The sequence below is a fragment of the Citrus sinensis genome, chromosome 3 (assembly GCF_022201045.2).
Source record: "Citrus sinensis cultivar Valencia sweet orange chromosome 3, DVS_A1.0, whole genome shotgun sequence".
In the NCBI taxonomy this organism is placed as follows: domain Eukaryota; kingdom Viridiplantae; phylum Streptophyta; class Magnoliopsida; order Sapindales; family Rutaceae; genus Citrus; species Citrus sinensis.
In genome coordinates this window covers 16,340,985-16,362,870 of record NC_068558.1, presented here as the reverse complement: position 1 = coordinate 16,362,870, position 21,886 = coordinate 16,340,985, and the positions used below count along the sequence as shown (strand labels likewise).

Sequence of the window (21,886 nt, the reverse complement as noted above, 5' to 3'; positions counted from 1 at the left end):
GAGGGAAAGAGGGCCTAGTTAATTACTTAAATCAAGCACATAACAGATTTATCTTCAATATTTTGATATTAAATATATTAAGATATTTTATTTTCATGTTTGTTATATGAAAGCTATTTGTCCAGTTATGAAAGCCTGAGTTCGAGCCGTATGATAGCTCATTTAAATATATATATATTACGAATTGATTTCTTCTCGAATTATAGTGAGAGTTGATTTCCGAACTAATACTCACCAAACCTTTTAACTTTATTAGAAGTGTACGAATTTATAATTCCCGTTCAAAGAAAAAGAAATGCTAGCTAGCTATGTGTTCACTATAACGTGCTTCCCTTTTATGAATTGTTGTGAGTGTAACTTTCCATGAAATCTGAACTACAATTTGGAAGGATAACAAAGAGAAGAGACTAAAATCCGTATGAGCTCACCAAACAGATTCGCTGACTTAATTAATTAATTTACTAATTGAAAGTCTCTTAATTAACCATACACATCCAAAGAACTCTTGAAATCAAAACTTAAGTTGAAATTTGATGGATGCTTGGATGGGACAAAATAGCAATCCATATTAATTAAGTGTGTATAATGGACAAAATAGCAAATGCTGTGAGGAAATGTTCTTCAAAATCAAAAGTGTTTTGTGATAATAATTGGATTAATTAATGATAAAACTGTTTGTGGACATGGTAATTGATATATATATATATATATAAAGATATTCTTTTGTTGGTTCGGGTATCACTAAGTTGATCTTTGAAGCTCTTAAAGCAACTTTAATCCAAAGCAATTTTTTTTTAATGAAAGTAATACTTTCATTCATGCAATAAAATGAATACATCGAAGATTTCTATTGAATATATACTTGGTCGTAAAGATAAGATTACATAAATATCTATTAGAGCATCTTCAAAAAAAATTTCAAATAAAATTTTATTACTTATTTGAAGATCTACATCAGCATTTAAAACTTTAAAAGACACTCCAATTAAAATTTTTCAAATAAAAAATGATTCTATTTCTTCAATTTTATAGAGTTGCTTTCTCCCTCTTCAATTTATATTTATTACTTTTTGTTAGAGAGAGAGAGAGAGAAGTGCTTTAATTACCACTTATTTTTCCTTTGAATAATATTTATTTGAAGAGCCTTTTGGAGAATAACATATTTTTTCACTCTACTTTTTACTACATAAGTAAGCAAATAATTATTTAAAGAATAAAATTAATAGAGTCATTTGGAGATTCTCTTACATACTAGTGTCCTATTTGAGATTGCAGTTGAAATGTTGTAACTAATTTATTTAACAAGTTTTGACAAAAATAGTGTTAAGCAAATATTTTAAAAAATTTCTCATTTCACAAGTTTCTCCATTTTAACATAAGCGTTTCTCTATTTTTACAACATCTTTTAAAAAGCAGTGAGGAGGTTGCTTTTCATAAACAACTTATTAAATAAATCATCAAACTTTTTTTAAAATTCATATTATAACCTTAATATTTTAATCAAAGGACAATTATGTCTTATTTTTCTATAAACCTTAATATAAAAATAAAATTTTGAACTTATATCTGCTTTAGTCATTATTTATTAAAATAGTACTTTCATAATAATATTTACCAAACGGATATATTCCACTTTTTAAACTCACAACAACTACACTAACACAATTTATCAAATACCAAGCTGATTTTTTAATCAGTAGCTTATTTTATTTGCACAGTAAAAATAACTTATTTTAACAGCCATCGCAACTGTAAATTGGCCTTAAATCAGCATACATACTTTTGATTACAATAAATAAGGCGGAGTTAGTGAACACTTATTGATGAATGGGGAGAAACAACAATGCACTGGGAGATCAAGAAAAAGAAAATCTCCACCATAGATGCGCATAGTATCTTAGAGCATAACCATTATTCTTTAACTCTTTTAAGAATTTCTACTTAGCTCCACTATCTGGTAATAGCTATCTTGCATAAATTGATTTATACCTTGTATTTTTTTAAGATATGGAGGTCAAAAGCCTCAAATATACTAGAAATATTACACAAATTGAAACTATTGTAAAAGAAACCAAAATCACCACAAGCCAGTGTCTATATGGAGAAAATGGATATATAGTCATGATAGAAAGAGCTACATACCTTCACACATGAAGTGAAAGGACACACAAAGACAAAATATAATAAAAAGAGAACAAAAAACTGAGTAAAGTGCCGTCGAAAGGAAAACAGCCTTTCAACCATATGAAGCAGAGAGGTCGGTGCTTTGTTTGGAGAGGGAGAAAGCTAGAAGCACCACACATCATTAGATCACAAAATTTAAATATTTGGAATATAAAGTATTTTGTGTTGAAGCCTTCTTCTTCTTCTTCTTCTTCTTCTTCTCATTCTTCTTCTTCTCCTTCTCCTCCTTCTCCTCCTCCTCCTTTTCCTCCTCCTCTTTCCTCCTCCTTCTTCTTCTTCTGCTTCTTTTGCTCCTTCTTCTGCTTCTTCTTCTTCTTCTTCTTCTTCTTCTTCTTCTTCTTCCTTCTTCTTCTTCTTTTTCTTCTTCTTCTTCTTCCTTCTTCTTCTTCTTCTTCTTCTTCCTTCTTCTTCTTCCTTCTTCTTCTTCTTCTTCTTCTTCTTCTTCTTTCTTCTTCTTATTCTTCTTCTTCTTTCTTCTTATTCTCCTTCTACTTCTTCTCCTTCTCATTCTCTTTCTGCTTCTTCTCCTTCTCATTCTTCTCCTTCTTCTCCTTCTTCTTATTCTGCTTCTTCTTCTTCTTCTTCTTCTTCTTCTTCTTCTTCTTCTCTTCTTCTTTTTCTTCTTCTTCTTCTTCTTCTTCTCCTTCTTCTTCTTCTTCTTCTTCTTCTTCTTCTTCTTCTTCTTCTTCTTCTTCTTCTTCTTCTTCTTTTTCTCATTCTTCTTCTTCTTCTTCTTCTTCTTCTTCTTCTTCTTCTTCTCATTCTTCTTCTTCTTCTTCTTTTTACATGGGTTAATAAAGCTAAAATCAATTTCTTAGCTCGTACTTTCTTAAGAATTCAAACTCAAGTGGTCAATAAATGACTATGTGGCTAACTATGAAAAGCTAGATGTTCAATTTGATTTTTCTTTTCACTTTGTCAATAGACGAAATGCATTTTTAAAAATTGATATTCTTTGTCTAGATCGGTATTTTTTTTCAAGAATGAGGTTATTTATACTTTAAAAATACTTTAAATCATTCAATTACTTTTTATGCTTGTCTAATAATTTTAAAAAATTAATTTTTACTTTCTACATTCTTTAAGGATTCAGATTCTCTTCTAAGCATTTTCTCTTCTAATTCTCCTAAACTTTCAAGGATCTATTGATATGTGTCATTAATGAAATTAAATAGTTATGATTTTTTAATTAATTTTTATCTAAATAAAAATCTAAACTCATATGACTACTGTCAAATGCTTTCCCTCTAAACTTTTTCTTATTTGATGACAATCTCCAGCAAATTATTAAAAAAAAAATGCGATCACAATTTTTTTTTTTAAAAAAAGAAGTTCAACAATAAGTTTTGAATCTTAGTTTCAATTTTTCCCTTTGTTTTTTTTTCTTTATATTTGTCTTCTTTACTTATCGTTTGTATTGTTCAAATTCATTGTTATAGCTTTAGAATGCTTGACTGATTTGGAAGCTAAATTTGAAATGGAATTTGAATCTGAGCAATTAGCATATAATTTCTACAACAAATATATACTAAAAATGAGATTTAGTATCAGCACAAGTGAGAAGTTGGTATGACGGAGATTGCCCTTAATGTGATCGACGAAATAGTTGGACGAAATTGGCTGTGGATAATTAGAAGATTTGAGAAAGAATGGTGAAATAAGTTTTGCCTTGTTATATGGAATTCTTGCAACTGCTTGCAGATAGATTGATTAAAGAATGGATGATTAAGGAGGCTAAAGAATTAGTGGAGCTTGCAAATTGATGTGGCTATCAGTAGAAGCAATTTTATCTATGTATTTATTTATTTATTTTTGGTAATGAAGTAGTAGTAATTTGTGATGAAGTTTTGTTTAGTTTTGGATAATTGTGAGTTATTGTAAAGTTGTAGTAAGTTGCTTACAGTTTATGGATTTCCTCCAGAATACCAATTTGGTTTTGCTAGAATTTGAAAAGTGTAGTGAAGATCTTGAAACATGTTCTTGGTCCAAGAGATGCTAACTGGATGCACATTCTATATCAGAATTGTTCTTATGCTTAGAAGGCTCTCAGAAAGAATGGTATGCAAATCAATGGAGTCCTAATTGTTGGTGTGAAATCATTAGATCCAATACAATGCCAAGCTTTGAATGAAAGAATTAATAATCAAGTATTTACGACTCTGCCCCCTATGTCCAGAAAAAATTGAAATTAGATGAAAACCTCATTGTCAATCGTTTTTTCTAATTTGTGCTTTTTTTTTATAGTTTAGTGGAGATCGGCATCAAAGTAGAAAGAGAGGAGAAGGAAATAAATTGACAGTAGTCAGTAGTCACAAGTGAGTTTGGATGTCTATTTAGAGTAAAAATTAATTAAATCAAAATCTTAGCCACTTAATTTTATTAATGACACGTGTCTATGGATTCTTAAAAGTTTAAGAGAATTAGAAAAAAAGAGGCCTAAGAGATGATCCAGATTCATTCTTTAAAATACTTTATGCATTCTTTAAATTAATTATCTTTATTTACTATACTCACTCATAAAATATTAGGTACACTCAAAATATAACAAAACCTATTTCTCATTAAAATTTATCTGGTCAGCCAATCAATTATGAAAAACAACAAATTCATTTTATTTTTTATAATCATTGTTTACCTCACCAACCACTTGTCCTATCTTCTCGTGCATGTTCATGGCTTGACGACCCTTCCATAATCAAAGTAACCTTATTTAATATTTTAATTCGCAATGCCATAACCACTCTACGAAATTAATCCCTTAATGAAAAAATGTTCTACTCTTTGCAGGAGAGTTGCGTGTTTTTTTTAGTTGCATTTTTTTAATAAATAATGCTTATTAGTCTTTTATGATAAAAAAAAATCAATATCTTACAATTTCAATGAACTTAATGTAAACTTGCTTTTGTACCGTCATAAAATTGACTAAATAAAAAAAAAGTTTAACATAAAAAATTGATAATGTTGAATGGATTTGTTAAATGAGCGTTCAAAATAATAATGATATTTTTTTTATTATAATCGATTGTACCTTTAGTAATAGTTTACTTCATACGATAAGAACTATTTATTTCATTCATTGCTACATCTAAATGAACTGTTTATGTCATTTATTCATGCCAATCAAATGACGGTTGAGGCTATTTATACTCTAAAAATTATTTTTAAAATTATTTTTAATAAATTATTTTATTACAAGAATACTTATCATATTATTTATTAATAAAGACTCTCTCTTATTTCCAATCTCTTAAACAATATTTAGGGCCCATTTTAGATTGTTATTAGGAGGCTCAAAAGTGGTTTTAAAGGTAAAAGTTAATTTTAATGTTTGGTAAATTTTTTTAGAAATTACTTTTGATAAAATCACCTAATCTATCTATATCAAATTTTAAAAAGTAGAGAAAGAGTAGTTTTTCAAAATTTGATTTTGAGAATCAATTATATACTTAGGGCCCATTTGAAATTGCTTCTAAGATGCTTAAAAGTAATTTTGAAAAATTAAAAGTTGAATTTAGTGCTTGATAATTTTTTTTAGAAATCGTTTTTGGCAAAATCACTCTATTCTACAGCAGATTTTGAAAAGTAGAGAAGAAGTAGCTTTTCAAAATCTAATTTTCAAAATCACTTTTATACTTAATAAAACTTTATATATATCCTTATATATATTTGTTTGAAATAAGCTGAAAGTTTGTATGGATTCTAAGAAAATAGAGACAAAAGAAGAAGAACGAGAGAGAGAGAGAGAGAGAGAGAGAGAGAAATGATCACAATTTTATTAAGCTGAACTAACGATGAATCAATTACAACTCATACATTTATACTAATACAACTACACACATCTACAAGCTTCTAGATTTAACTAGAATATTCATGCACATAACCACTAATCACTAATTTTGTTACAATATGGTTTTGCTATATAACAAGCTCTAGAATATGGTTTTGCCATGTTAGCATGATCAATTTCATAAGCTGCTTGCTGCACCACCAGCCTTATTGTACTTTGCAATCCTCACTATCTGTATCAGCTGTATCAAAACATATTCTAACAATATAAAAATCCTAAATTATCCTTATTAATTAGTAAATAAAATCATTAACTCGTAATAGATTATTATTATCACTACTAATTATAAAAAAATAAAATTAGTAATATAAAATATTATTTTAATTATCAATTATTATAGATACATGATTAAATATATTTTATATACATGTTTATAAATGTATAAATAAATTTTATTCAACATTATGTTAAATCCAATCATTTATATTCTTATAGCAGTTTAACAGTGAGATTTACAAAATATATATGACTGCTTTTAAAACTCATACCAATTTTAAAAATAAATTTTATCAAACGTTTAACTAATTTTCTTTACATTTGATCATTTCTATAATACAGCTAACAACAATTACTTTAAAAGATACAGCATTGCCAAATTGGACTTTAATACAATATCATATATATATAAATCCAAAATTATCCTTATTAATTAAAAGAATAAAAGCATTAATTTTTAAGAAATTATTATTATTACTAATTATGTTGAGATAACAAAATAAAAATAAAATTAATAATATAAATATGTATTTTATTTTAATTGTCATTTATACATAATTAAAAACATTTTATATACAAGTTTATAAATATGTAAATAAATTTTATTCAATATTATGTTCAATTAGTCATTTATATTCTTACAACAGTTTAACAGTAAGATTTGTCAAACATGTATGATTGCTTTTAAACTCACACTTTTAAAAATTAATTTTTCTAAATATTTAATTAATTCTTATCACAGTTGATTATTTTTATAGTACAAATAACAGCAATTATCTTAAAAGTTACAGCACTACCAAACAAACCCTAAGTTAAATAAAAAGCAAATAAAAAATATATATTAATTTTTGTGGAACATTCTGCTAAAGAGTTAATATTTTAATTTTTTAATATAAAAAATTGGTAATTTAATGTTTTTTATTATTAATTTTTTGGACATACATGAGCTTCCACAAAAATTAATATATATATTCTTTATTTTATTTTATTTTTGAGGTTAAATTAGCAATTTAATTTTTTTCTTTTTATTAATGTCCATAAAAAGAAAGCAAGAGGATAGTGACACGACTCAAAAGTGCATTACTCTAAAGTATAAAAGTGTCTAGTTATAATATAACCCGGTGAGACCAAGATCGACCCACAAGGAGTTTTAAATCTAGTAAAACTAAGAAAATTATTTGTGGGGCAAAGAAATTATTTGAAATTGATTTAAAAATAAGCTAAGATTTAGGATCCACTCTCTGTATTCAAACTATAATTTTAATACTCTCTCATTTATATTTTGCCTCACTTTTACCAATTAATTATTATATCATTTAATTCTATGCGTGTGGATAAATATAGAATAAAGTACCTAATGTGCCACATTATATTAATGTGTCGACATTATGTCAAAATACCATAAAATCCAGTGAGATTTATAAATTAATATGATATAAAAATAATTAAAAAAGAATTAAATAAACTTAAAAACTCATTTAAGAAAATAATAATAATTAATAGTTTGAAACATTGAGCTTCACCCTTCACCTCAGCTTAATAAAATTAGCTACTCATATTGAAAGAAAACACAACACTCTTTTTATTTGATAAACTTTTTGAAATATATTACAAAAAAAAATTGATACAAACGGAAACAAGAAAAGAAAAGAAAGAAAGGTAGAAATTCTTCAGTCTCGGCTTCAGCTCTCCAAATAGCTCTCTAGCTTCTACCCCTCGGCTCGTGCATTTCCTTGCCTTTTATAAGCAAGGAATGCATTATCTTTATTTATTTATTTATTTATTATTATTATTATTATTATTATTATTATTATATATGTACATTGAAATGTGTAATGGTCAAGTGGCTATGATGGCCACTTGACCATTACGAGAAACCAAATTGTTTTGGTTTCTTTTCTTTTGTTCTTTTGTATTTTTGTATTTTTGTATTCATTTTCATTTATTTATTTATTTTATTTACATCTCCTCAATAATGCTTCCAAATTGCTCCAGCAGTCCTTCTTTGTTCTCGCTTTCAATTCTAATTTATTCCTGAAAAATATTTATAAGATAAAAATTAACATATAGCAAATTAATTTAACACAAAAATTTATCTGTGGAGCATTCATATAATTTATAAGTTATGCGCGCATTAATCAACACTTTAAGTGAAAAGCTAATAATTTTATCCTTATTACACGTACACTTTTTAGTTTTAATCACACCCCCCAACCAGCTTATTGTTAGGCCTTAGCAATTTAAGCAATAAAAATTTAGAGAAATTTCAAAACCAAATTGAAATTTTTTTTTTTTAAAGAATTGTGTTTACTTTTTTTTTCATCAGATTAATGACAACGATCAAATAAAAGTATAAGCATTATCTTCACCCTAAAGAAAATCACACCCGCACAAAACAATTCAGTAAAATCCTGTAAATTGATAAATTATCAGAGCTACATTAATCAAATCACTTTTAAGAATAATACATCAAACCCAAAAATCTCACGATTAAGAGCGACTATTTCGAAAGAAGATATATCCCAAATTAAATTGTTACTCTAAAAAAATGGTAAATTTGAGAGGATAATAAACAATAGCATACACTCTCAACAAGATAAAAAAATAATGCCCACAGCTTAGAAATTAAATGATCTCAAATCCACGGAATTTACTAGCAAAAGTTATTTTTATTTTTATGCATCACCACATCTTTTAGTTCATATCACCAGCTTTACTTCAGACTATAGTTTCCTAAAATCAAGAATGACTTTTATTAGGACGTAACGTAGCCTAGGGTCATGGTTAACAAAAAAAGTAATAGGGAAAACAAAAAAATATGTTTGAAAAATAAGGGACTTTTTTTTAGATTACGAGGTGCTTTTTTTTGCTTGGATTTTTTTTTATTTTTTTATTTTATTTATTCATATATACATATCATCCTTTTTTTTTCTTTTTTTTATAGCACCATTATTAAGAATACATCATCATCCCTATTTTCATACATAATTGGGTGATGGAAAACATAAAACATAAGGTGATAGTCCTCATTGGAATAGGAAAATATGATAGGTTACTAAAGAAAAAGCTTTTTTTTTATTAAAGGCTCAAAAGGGTTATCTATGGATTCTTTATAATAGGGTTGGCTAGGAAGGTTCAAACAAATCAAAGATAGCCTTCTGTCATATTTTAGGGCTCTATATAATCTTTCATATCTACTAGTTCAATGGACTTTTAGATGCGGCTGCACAAACTTTTTTTTTTTTAAAGAAAATATTGAGATCTTGTACAATAAATTGTGAAGTTGTATATGCAAATATGGTTACTCTCCAAAGATAATAGGCTCAAAAACTCGCTTGGTCTTTTCATGATATGTACATTCCTCCAAATGACTTAATCAATTTCACTCATCCAATTTCTCAATTTACGTTTAAACATGCAAAAGGAAAAATATAGTGTAACATAACTCAAGGCCAAAGATAATACAAATACCAAAATTTGAAAATCGTCATGTTATTCAATGTTAAAAGATCACATCGAAAAAGAAAACTTTTTTTTTTTGGTGAAAGAAACACTAAAAAAAATTGGGACTGATTGCAGAAATTTAAGGGAGATGATTAAGAGAAAAAGAGAAAAAAGACAAAACAAAACGTTAGAAGACATTTTTTTTTTAAAACAAAACACTAAACTTAAGAAGATGTGTTTCTAGAGACATTATATTCTATATTCTACCATCTTCGACTAAAAGTTTTTTCTAAAGTTAGTCTTTACAACAAAAATTAGTAAAAACATCACTAGAACTGAGACATTCCACAATTATCAATTATTCCCTCCCCCCAACCTGAAAGAAACATTGTCCTCAATTTCTAAAGAAATGAGTAGAGTTTAAAAGATATCACATGGCCACAACTGGAAATATTTACAAACGGAGAGTTAAATCTAATTTACACTTTTTACGAGAGTTACTGCCATCGTCATCAGTTGCCCAATCCAACGCCAAAGTCATGGGATCTGGCTCTGGTTTGTAAACTTGCAAAAGATTAAGTAACTCATTAGCAGTAGGAGCACAAATGAAGAGTTTTTTCGCTGAAAATGGAATAAAATAATTTTTTATTGCATGATTAAGAAATGTTATTAAGCCAACATAAAAGTTATTAACATTTAACAAACCGATGAGTTTTTTTATGAACATTTAAATGGGCCCAAGAAGCAAATGTAATTAGCGCTTCTAAAGTTGCAAGATCTCCTGGTAAGAAAATGAAAGCGTCAGCATGATTTAACATTTCAGATATTCTTTCTTGCATACCTGAGACAACTAACTCTTCTCCAGTTGGTGAGTCTGGTAAACATCCTAAAGGTTTTAAGGCTTTTGGAATGATGCCTAGCACTTGGCTTTCTCGAACAAAAGCAGCTTCTAAGACAAGCTTTGATAACCCTCGATCACCTCCTCCATATACAAGATGTAATTTCCTCTCTGCTACAGCACGACCAATATCTACGGTTGTCTGAACGAACTCCTTATACTTTCCATAACGAAATCCAGAAAGCACACAAATATTTTTAAGTTGACTGCTTGAAGTTGCTGCCATTAGAAAAATTCTAAAAAAAAAAACAATTTGTGAGTGCTTGAAAAGAAGCTCTTATTTAAGGATCTTGGTGATGGACATAATGATATACATCTATAAATGGGGTGGTGTGTTTGTCAAATGACGCGTGAATCTTTTAGCTTAATAATTCAATGGCAAACAGTGAAAAGAAAAAGCAAACAGTGATTAGATAAAACAAAGAAAAAAAACACAATAATAATAATAATGCAAAAAATAAAAAAACTGTAAAATAAAATGATATTTACTGGTAGTTGTGATTGTGGCTCACATCTTCCTCTAGTTTTACGTCCAGTAACAACTTGAACGCCCTCTATGAGTCGAGGATAGGCTTCTAATAACTCTAGGAAATGAGAGTTATTACATCAATTTTAGACTTAAATCAATGTCACTTAGATAACAAATAAGGTGTTTTTATTACATTTTTGGTACCTTTTGCATAAACATTCATTTTAGTTGAGTTTTAATAAGTTTTGATTGAATCACAGTAATTTGTGCTAAAAACAGGTTTAAATTGTAGGTTTTAAATTCGTGAGAGGATGTTGAGGCATTAGAAGAGCAAGAGGAGGAAGGAAGATGGCCACAAAAGAAGTAAAGCACAATCGGGAATAAAACAATGTTGTAGCAGCTGTAGAGCAACCAGTGCTGTAGCAATCTGGGAGCAATGCGGGAGAGAACTTAGGCACAAGTCAGCAATAAAATCGCGATCTGCATGTTTCCTAATTCAAACATATGCACACTCATGGGTTTTGATTTTAACCTAATTTGCAATATAAAAAAGAGGCGTGCACCAAATAGAAAGACGGTAAGGAATTATCATAAGAAATAATTACAAAGGCAAGAAGAAGGAGATCAAGATTGGAGAGTGCTAATCGGAAACAAAAAGAAGATAGCCGTTCAAAATTATTGGCCATTCATCGTGCTCGACTTATATTTTCTCTTTTTCCTTGAATTGTTGGGATGTATTCCGAGTTCAATATATTTGTATTTATTTTTCTCATCCAGATTATGAACTAAATTTACTTGTGATTGAGTGACAAATAATCCAATGGGTTCTTGACTGTTCTTTTATGTTGTTATGGTAATGCTGTAGCATTATATTCTAGTAGTTTTTATGAATACAACTATTATTTCGGTTGACCACTCATTTAATAGTTTCAGTTAAGATAGAGCAGTAAAAGAGCATGTCTTAGCAGACATTATTAAAGTATTACTTGTTCTTAAGTCGAGTTTCCTGGATTAGGTTATCTTGAATCCCATAAGGGCAATACTTGAAGTAAGATTTGTGACACTCTAGACATAAGTGTTCACCTTGTAGGATAGAAAGATTAAAGGTTATAATATCATACCATAAATATATGAGCAATTGGTCATTGTTAGTAGATTTAAAGGTATGAGATTTCCAACATGCGATAGCTGCGGATGCAGATTTATTCTACCCATTGCTGCAGTACTTATTGTAACAATTAGTACTAATTCAATAAACAACAGTCATCCCATTAGGAGAGTTTAATCATTCAACTACTATATTCTCAATTGAATCTTAGACACATTCAACTCAGTTTATTTCATTACAGTATTGTTTTATTTTCATCTCTCACAATTATTAGTTACATAGAATTATTCGAAAATTGTTGTTTCGGTCCTTAATTGATTGGCATTATTGTGATTTGCTTTAGCATTTTGAGTAACATCAATCCCTGTGGAGACGATCTTGAATACTCATCACTTTATTACTTGTTGTGTATACTTGCACATTGGCATTGATAATAACTGCTTATAGAAATTTACCAACAGCTTCTCATCCACTTTTCTTATAAACTGGCAAACAGGGTCTTTAGAGTCAGATTCCCAAGACTAAACTGTACACTTTCCTTTTAGAACAGCTTCCACAAATTTTGAATTTCACGTTGAATATATCTGCTTGGATGCGTCTCAAGAGATTGTAAGATATCATCTAACGATTCTTTACTCATGCCATCCTTAACGAATTTGATTTTATCTTCACGATTTACAGAAACCATTCCTAAAGTTTTACAACGTGGCTTTTTGCAAGTCTTACACAGTGAGAACATTCAGAGCCAAGTCGCTTAGCTATTCTTTTCTTCGCAAATTTACTTTTACCAAAACCAGACATGTAGGAAATGAATGGATAAGAAAACTCACCTGCCAATCGGACCTTTGCTTCAATTAACCAGCGAATATCAGCAGGAATCTCATTGATCATTAACAAACGCAGTCATTCACAACGAGATTTGTAAATCTTCTTAAGAGCATTTTGAGGGAGAGAAGGAAAATGTTGATGCAAATTTTGTTGTATTTCTTTCATGCTTGACATTGAGATTTCAGTTATTGTGGCAAAACTGAGAATACCGACCTTAAAAGTCACGGAGTACCGTTATCTGCCATTTATACGGGAGAGTGAATAAAAAAAAATGAATCAAATCTGCAAAATCAAATCAAAATTGAAGAAGAACAACAAAATAAAACAAAAAACACACAAGGAATATAACTTACCTCCGTCATTTTATTGAATCCAGTTCCAATTGCAGATTATAAATACCATCCTCTATTTCTTTGAGTTGTCTTTCTAGATCTTTCACGTGAAATACTAACTCTGGTGGTTGCAGATCCCAAATGGGATGTAATTTACAAAATCAGAGCAATTTCCTCAGGTGAAATTTTACATGAAAAAGCATTTTAAGATGATCGAAAAGTAAATTTCTTATGGAGGTACTCATAACAAGTATAAAAATTTGGTGAGCTAAATCACAATTGTCAAACAACACACAATTAAAACAATGCAATGCACTCCATTCAAGACATAGGGAAAATGAAAAAGAAAAAAAATCAAATAATTCAAACGATAAAGTAACAGTAAATCAAATTCACAAAAAGTTAAAATGAAAAGGCTTAATCAAAATTTTGGTGGGTCACTCAAATTAATTTCGGTATCTACTTCACGTGGTTGGTATTCTAAATATGGTTTCAATCTTTGGCTATTAACTTTAAATGTGACACCATCCTTTGAATTCTCAATTTCTACGGCTTCATATGGATACACATTTTTTTACAACAAATGGACCGTTCCACTTTAATTTTAACTTCCCTAGAAATAAATGAAGACAAGAATTATAAAGCAACACTTTTTGACTAATTTCAAATGTTTTCCGAAAAATTCTTTTGCCATGAAAAAATTTGGTTCTTGCCTTAATAATTCTGGAATTCTCATATGCATCATTCCTTAATTCCTCAAGTTCATTTATTTGCAATTTACGCACATTGCCAGCATCATCAAGATTTGAATTAAAAGCTTTAATGGCCCAAAATGATTTATGTTCAAGTTCTACTGGTAAGTGACAAGATTTTCCATAAACAAGCCGATAGGGTGACATTTCTAAAAATATTTTAAAAGCAGTACGATATGCCCAAAGTGCATCAATTAGTCGAAGAGACCAATCTTTACGGTTTGGATTAACTTTCTTTTCTAAGATTTATTTTATCTCTCTATTTGCTAATTCAACTTGACCACTTATTTGAGGGTGATAAGTGGTAGCAACCTTATGTGTAATTCCATATTTCTTCATTAAGGACTTAAATGGCTTATTACAAAAATGCTTACCTCCATCACTGATAATGGTTCGAGGTATTCCAAATTTGCTCAAAATATTTTCTTTTAAAAAGCGGATCACAATCTTGTGATCATTGTGCCGACAAGGAATCGCCTCGATCCATTTTGAAATATAATCAACAGCAACTAAAATGTATACAAATCCAAATGATGATGGAAAAGGGTCCATAAAATCAATTCCCCAATAGTCAAATATTTCAATGACAAGGATGGGGTTTAAAGGCATCATGTTTCACTTTGAAATAAATCATACCATTTGACAATTCTTACACATTTTACAGAATGCATGTGAATCTTTAAATAATGTAGACCAATAAAATCCACACTGCAATATTTTTGCAGCTGTCGTTTTTAAAGAAAAATGGTCATCGCATGATTCAGAATGACAAAATTGAATGACCCTACTTATCTCGTCGTCTGGTATGCATCTTCGAAAAATTTGGTTGGAGCAGTATTTGAACAGGTATGGATCATCCCAGTAAAAGTTTCTCACTTCTGTTAAGAATTTCCTCTTGTCTTGGGAACTTCAGTCATATGCCATTTCACTTGTTGTAAGATAATTAACAATATTAGCATATCAAGGCATTTTGTTTATAGAAAATAAAAATTCATCAGGGAAAGAATCATTGATGGGTATTGTTTCAAATGAAGACTCATTCGTAAGTCTTGAAAGGTGATCTGCAACATCATTTTCAGCGCCCTTTTTGTCCTTAATTGTCAAGTTAAATTCTTGAAGTAGCAAAATCCATCGTATCAACCTTGGTTTGGCATCCTATTTTGACATTAAATATCTCACAGCAGCATGATCATAATAAACAATAGTGGATGAACTAATTAAATACGAACGAAATTTATCCAATGCAAATATTACAGCAAGTAGTTCTTTCTCAGTTGTAATGTAATTTATTTGAGCACTATTCAAAGTTCTACTTGCATAATAGATGACAAAGGGCTTACCTTCTTTTCTTTAACCCAGAACAGCGCCAACGACAAAATCACTAGCATCACACATTAGCTCAAAAGGTAAAGACCAATCAAGGGGTTGCATTATTGGGGCTGATGTCAAAAGAGTAGTTATTTTTTTAAAAGCCTGTTGACAATCTTTAGTCCATTCAAATTGTGTCTTTTATTAGGAGGTTACAAATTGGTCTAGAAAGGCACTAAAGTTTTTTATAAACCTCCTATAAAATCCTACATGTCCAAAAAAAGAACGGACTTCTCTAATTGTCTTTGGTGAGGGTAATTTTGAAATGACTTCAACTTTGGCTTTATCAACTTCGATTCCTTTTGAAGACACAACATGGTCCAAGACAATTCCAGAAGTGGTCATGAAATGACATTTTTCCCAATTTAAAACTAGTCATTTTTCTTTGCACCTTTCTAAAACTTTTTTTCTAAATTATCAAGACATGTATCAAAAGAATTACCAAATACAGTTAAATTATCCATAAAAACCTCTATACAATTTTCAATCATGTCACTACAAATGCTTAGCATGCACCTTTGAAATGTTACAGGAGCATTACAAAGTCCAAATGACATTCTCCTAAATGCAAATGTTCCAAATGGGCATGTAAATGTGGTCTTTTTCTGGTCTTCTAAGGCTATAAGGATTTGATAATAGCTAGTATAGCCATCAAGAAAGCAGTAGTATGGATATCCAGCTCCTCTTTCGAGAATTTGGTTTAGAAATAGAAGGGGAAAATGATCTTTTCTAGTGGCATCATTTAATTTTCTGTAATCAATGCACATGCGCCAACTAGATGGAATTCGTGTTGGGATTGGTTCACCTTTTTTATTTTTTACAACAGTTATTCCAGATTTCTTTGGTACTACTTGTGTTGGACTTACCCATTTACCATCAGAGATAGGGTAGATAATTCCCACATTTAGTAGTTTAAAGACCTCATTCTTTACCACTTCTTTCATATGAGGGTTTAATCTTCTTTGTGGTTGACGAGTTGTTTTGGCATTTTCCTCTAAGTGTATTCGATGTGTGCAAATTAAATGATTAATGCCTTTTATGTCTTTTAAGGTCCAACCAAATGCAGTTCTATGCCTTTTTAGTACAGATAATAACTTACCTTCTTGATCATGCGTGAGCTGGTATGTCTGCTGCTCTCCAAAATAGGCATACTTCAATTCTTCTAGTAAGGACTTTAATTCGAGCTCTAGTGCTTCCTCTTCATTTGGTTCTTCAGGTTGCACCGCATCTTCAAAGTTCGACTGGTCATCGTCACCTATAGTTACTTACATAGAATCAAGTGTAGGGCATATGTTAGTAGTATCACAATCTAATTCTTTACTTGATTCAAAAGAACCAGCAAAATAAATTTCAGCAGAGTTTGTAAAATTCTCATCCTTAATGTGTTCCTCAATGATTGGCTCGATGAGATCAATCTCCTCATTCTCATTATCATCATCTTCTTGGTGGTGAGGTTCTTTACACATGTTGAATACATTGAGTTCCAGTATCATGTTGCCGAAAGATAAATTCATTAATTCATTCCTGCAATTTACAAAGCATCAGCAGTAGCCAAAAATGGTCAACCCAATATAACAGGAATTTGTTTGCATTCATTAGCAATTAGCTCTGTTTCCAAAACAATAAAATCCACAGGATATATGAATTTATCGACCTGGACTAATACATTTTCAATTATTCCTTTTGGAACCTTAATTGATCTATCAGCAAGTAAAAGAGTGGTAGAAGTTGGTTTTAACTCACCGAGATTGAGTTGTTAGTACACTTAGTAAGGAAGCAAATTAACACTGGCACCAAGATCAAGTAAAACATGTCCAATTTTATGATCCCCAATAGTGCAAGAAATAGTTGGACAACCAAGATCCTTGTATTTCAAAGTACTATTGGTTAAGAGAATGGAACTTACATGTTTTGTTAGAAAAGTTCTCTTTTGCACCTTATATTTCCTTTTCACTGTGCACAGATCTTTCAAAATTTTAACATAAGAAGGCACATGTTTAATGACATCCAGCAAAGGAATGTTGACATTTACTTGTTTAAAAACTTCATAAATTTATGGACTGTGGTTTGATTTCTTTGGCTTGATCAGTGCTTGAGGAAATATGGGTACAAGAGGAGAGTTGGTTATATCTTCATGGTTAAAAGGTTCGACAGACTCTTCTCTATTTTCTAAAATTGAATCTTTACTAGTTTCATGAGGATCCACAATGTGTTTTTTGACCACTTTACCACTACGAAGGGTTATAACCGATTTGACTTGACTCATATTTTGGTTTCATGAATTTCCCATTTGAGGATGTTGTTAACTCTCGGGGTTTAGTTCAGGTTGAGCAGGAAACTTTCCTTTTTCATGTATGGTCAGAGCAGATGTAAGTTTGGAGATAGTTTCTATCAAATTAGTTAAGGTTTGCATCGTTTGGTTATTGATCGACTCTTGTTTTTCAATAAACGAATGCAATGTGTCTTCCAGAGTTTTTCTTGGTGGTGGGATATATAGTGGGTAACTTTGGGGGTTTTGAAAATTTTGACGTGGGGGAACTGGTTGTGAAGGTTGTGCATGATTATCATTTCTCCAACTGAAATTTGGGTGGTTTCTCCAACCAGAGTTGTAAGTTTGGGAATATAGATTTGGATTTGGCCTTTTGAAATTGTCAACAACATTTACTTGTTCATACAAACTTTCTCTCAGAGCTGGCAAAGTTGGACAGTCCTGCGTAGAATGGTCAGTTGAATCGCAAACATAACATGAAATATTTTGAACAGACTTTACATGATCATTCTTTTTCGACTCTAATGCTTCGAATTTTCTAGTTAATGATGCAAATTTGGCTTGAAAATCATGGTCTTCCCTAAGGTTATGCATGCCTCCACCAGATGGAGATGACTGGGGTTTACTTGATGACTCATAAGACCCAACTGTATCCCAGTGTTACTCATTCTCTGCTATATAGTGAAGATAGTCTAATGCATCTTCAGGACTTTTATCCCTAAACTCACCATTACACATCATTTCAACTACTTGTCTACCTTGGAATGTTAATCCCTCATAGAAATAAGACATTAATCTTCATGTTTCAAAACCGTGGTGTGGGCAAATGTTAAGCAGTTCTTTAAACCTATCCCAACATTGGTAGAGAGTTTCTCCTGATTTTTGAGTAAAAGTGGTGATTTGTCTTTTGAAAGAATTTGTTCTGTGGGGTGGGAAGAATTTTTTCAAAAATTGTGCTTGTATTTAATCCCAAATTCTGATGGATTCTGACCTAAGATTTTGTAGCCAAGTTTTAGCTTTATCCTTTAGTGAGAAAGGAAAAAACTTAAGCCTGATTATATTCATACTACAATTTTGATCAGTACATGTGTTACAGACTTCTTCAAATTCTCGTAAATGCAAATATAGATTTTCATACTCAAAACCATGAAAAGTAGGAAGAAGTTAAATGATACCAGGTTTGAAATTAAAACGTGATGCATCAGGACGGAAAACTATGCATGATGGTGACCCTATTCTAGTAGGATGCATGAAATCTCTAAGGGTCCTAAGTTGTTCATGAAGATTTTGCAAGGTTTGGTCATTTTCGTGCTCTGAAAAATTTTCAGCTTCTATGTCAGCCATCTCTAAGGTTGGTGAAGGTGATCTTCTAATTAATCTACCACTATTTGTACGAGACCAACGACGCATGTAATGCTAATGATGTGTGCTAAACTAATGATGCAAAAACGCTAAATGAAATTTGCAAAAATAAAAATAAACTGGAAATTAAATAAGCAAAAAATGCGAAATAAAAATAAACAAACTGGAAAATAAATAAATAAATTAGGTGGTGAAACCAGCCATTAAAAGAAACAGTTTAGGGGGTATTTTAAAACCAGTCATATAATAAAACATAAAATTAAATAAATTAATGCACAAAAATAAATAAACTGAAATTAAAATGCTAGGCGGTAAAACCGACCATATAAATAAAAATACATAAATTAACAAAATTTAAATAACAGTCAGGCAGTAGAACCGACCATTTAAAATAAATGTTGAAAGTAAATTGTAGAAATTTAATGGGGACTGATTTGCAAAGGTTTCTAGGCTAAGATGAAGTTTTTTCACAAATTTTATGGATAATGTTAAGGTTTGAAAAGAAAAGGGGTGCTAACTGAAGTTTTATAAAAAGAGAATAAAATAGAATCACGGAAAGATGGTAACGACAAAACAAAAAAAAATATTAAAATAAAGTAAAGACAAACTAATACCAAATTTAGAAAATTTTCCGGCAACGGCGCCAGAAACTTGACACGACTCAAAAGTATATTACTCTCAAAAATAAGAGTGTCTAGTTATAATATAACCCGGTGAGACCGGGATCGAACCACAGGGAGTTTTAAATCTAATAAAACTAAGAAAATTAATTGCGGGGCAAAGAAATTATTTGAAATTGATTTAAAAATAAGTTAAGGTTTAGGATCCACTCTCTGTATTCAAACTATAATTTTAATACTCTCTCATTTATATTTTGTCTCACTTTTACCAATTAATTATTATATTATTTAATTATATGTGCGTGGATAAATATAGAATAAATTACCTAATCTGACACATTATATTAATGTGTCGACATTATGTCAAAATACCATAAAATCCAGTGAGATTTATAAATTAATATGATATAAAAATAATTAGAAAAGAATTAAATAAACTTAAAAACTCATTTGAGAAAATAATAATAATTAATAGTTTGAAATATTGAGGTTCACCCTTCACCTCAGCTTAATAAAATTAGCTACTCATGTTGAAACAAAACACAACACTCTTTTTATTTGATAAACTTTTTAAAATATATTACAAAGAAAATTGATACAAAAGGAAACAAGAAAAGAAAAGAAAGAAAGGTAAAAATTCTTCAGTCTCGGCTTCAGCTCTCCAAATAGCTCTCTAGCTTCTGCCCCTCAGCTCCTCCATTTCCTTGCCTTTTATAGGTAAGGAATGCATTATCTTTATTTATTTTATTATTATATATATATATGTACATTGAAATGTGTAATGGTCAAGTGACCATCATGGCCACTTGACCATTATGAGAAACCAAATTGTTTTGGTTTCTTTTCTTTTGTATTTTTTTATTCATTTTCATTTTATTTATTTATTTATTTATTTTATTTACATCTCCTCAATAATGCTTCCAAATTGCTCCAGCAATCCTTCTTTGTTCCCGCTTTCAATTTCAATTTATTCCTGAAAAATATTTATAAGATAAAAATTAACATATAACAAATTAATTTAACACAAAAATTTATTTGTGGAGCATTCATATAATTTATAAGTTATGCGAGCATTAATCAACACTTTAAGTTAAAAACTAATAATTTTATCCTTATTATACATACACATTTTAGTGTTAATCAGATAGTATTGTAAAAGTAAGTCAAAATGAACCAAAAGTAAAGACACGTATGTTTGAGTTATTTTTAAAAGGAAAATTATCATTCGTGTACTCTTAGTTTACTTCGTTATAAAAAATACTACAACACTTTGAGGGTGTATCAATCGTCCATCCTAAGTTGACAAAATGTATCCATCGTCCACTAAACCGTTACTTGTCGTTTAAAAATGATAACGTCAGAGAGGTAATATAGTCTTTTCATATGATATAAGTGATAATTTGAGGGTATACAAGTGATAATAAGATAATTTAAGGGTATATAAGTGATAATTTGAGGGTATACAAGTGATAATAAGATAATTTAAGGGTATATAAGTGATAATAAGAGAATTTAAGGGTATACAAGCAATAATTTTCCTTTACTTTAATTTAAGTTTCAAGGGTAAAATCATCAATTCACTATAATTTCATTAACTTTCAAACGCAGCTAACAGTTTAGTGGTCGGTAGATAACTCTTGTCAATTTAGGTTGGATGATTGATACACTCTCAAAGTGTTGTAGTATTTTTTATAATAAAGTAAGTATGGGATATACAAATGATAATTTCCCTTTTTAAAAATACAGAGACTAAATGAGTACTAACCTAAAAATATAGAGAATAAATGAGATTTTACCCATCTAAATTTGTATGATACCAATTGGAAAGTTGGGGGTTTATGGAAAAAAAAATGAGTGTTTATCATTCATTGTGAACAATTTTATAGATGGATTCAACAATGACATAGAAAGTAAAAAATTTTCTTTAATATATTATTTTGCCCTTAATGCGAATTTATATTATGGATATTTTAGTAATATAAAATATAATTAAAATATGAATTTAATGAATATTTTATTGAGTTCAAATAACCTCTATCATTTTTCAAATTTAGTATATGAGTGCAAATAACCCCCACTCTCAAACGATTTTAATTGAGAAGGATTTTTACTTGTGATTTCATATCACAACACCACACAAGCAGTATAGGGCATTGTAAAATAAATACAAGTAGCATAGAGCATTGTAA

The 21,886-nt window shown here is 29.8% G+C and overlaps 1 pseudogene; it reads right to left on the bottom strand.

Moving 5' to 3' along the window:
* Window positions 1–10,145: 10,145 nt before the first annotated feature.
* On the bottom strand, window positions 10,146–16,939 carry LOC107176952 (uncharacterized; annotated as a pseudogene).
* Window positions 16,940–21,886: the final 4,947 nt, after the last annotated feature.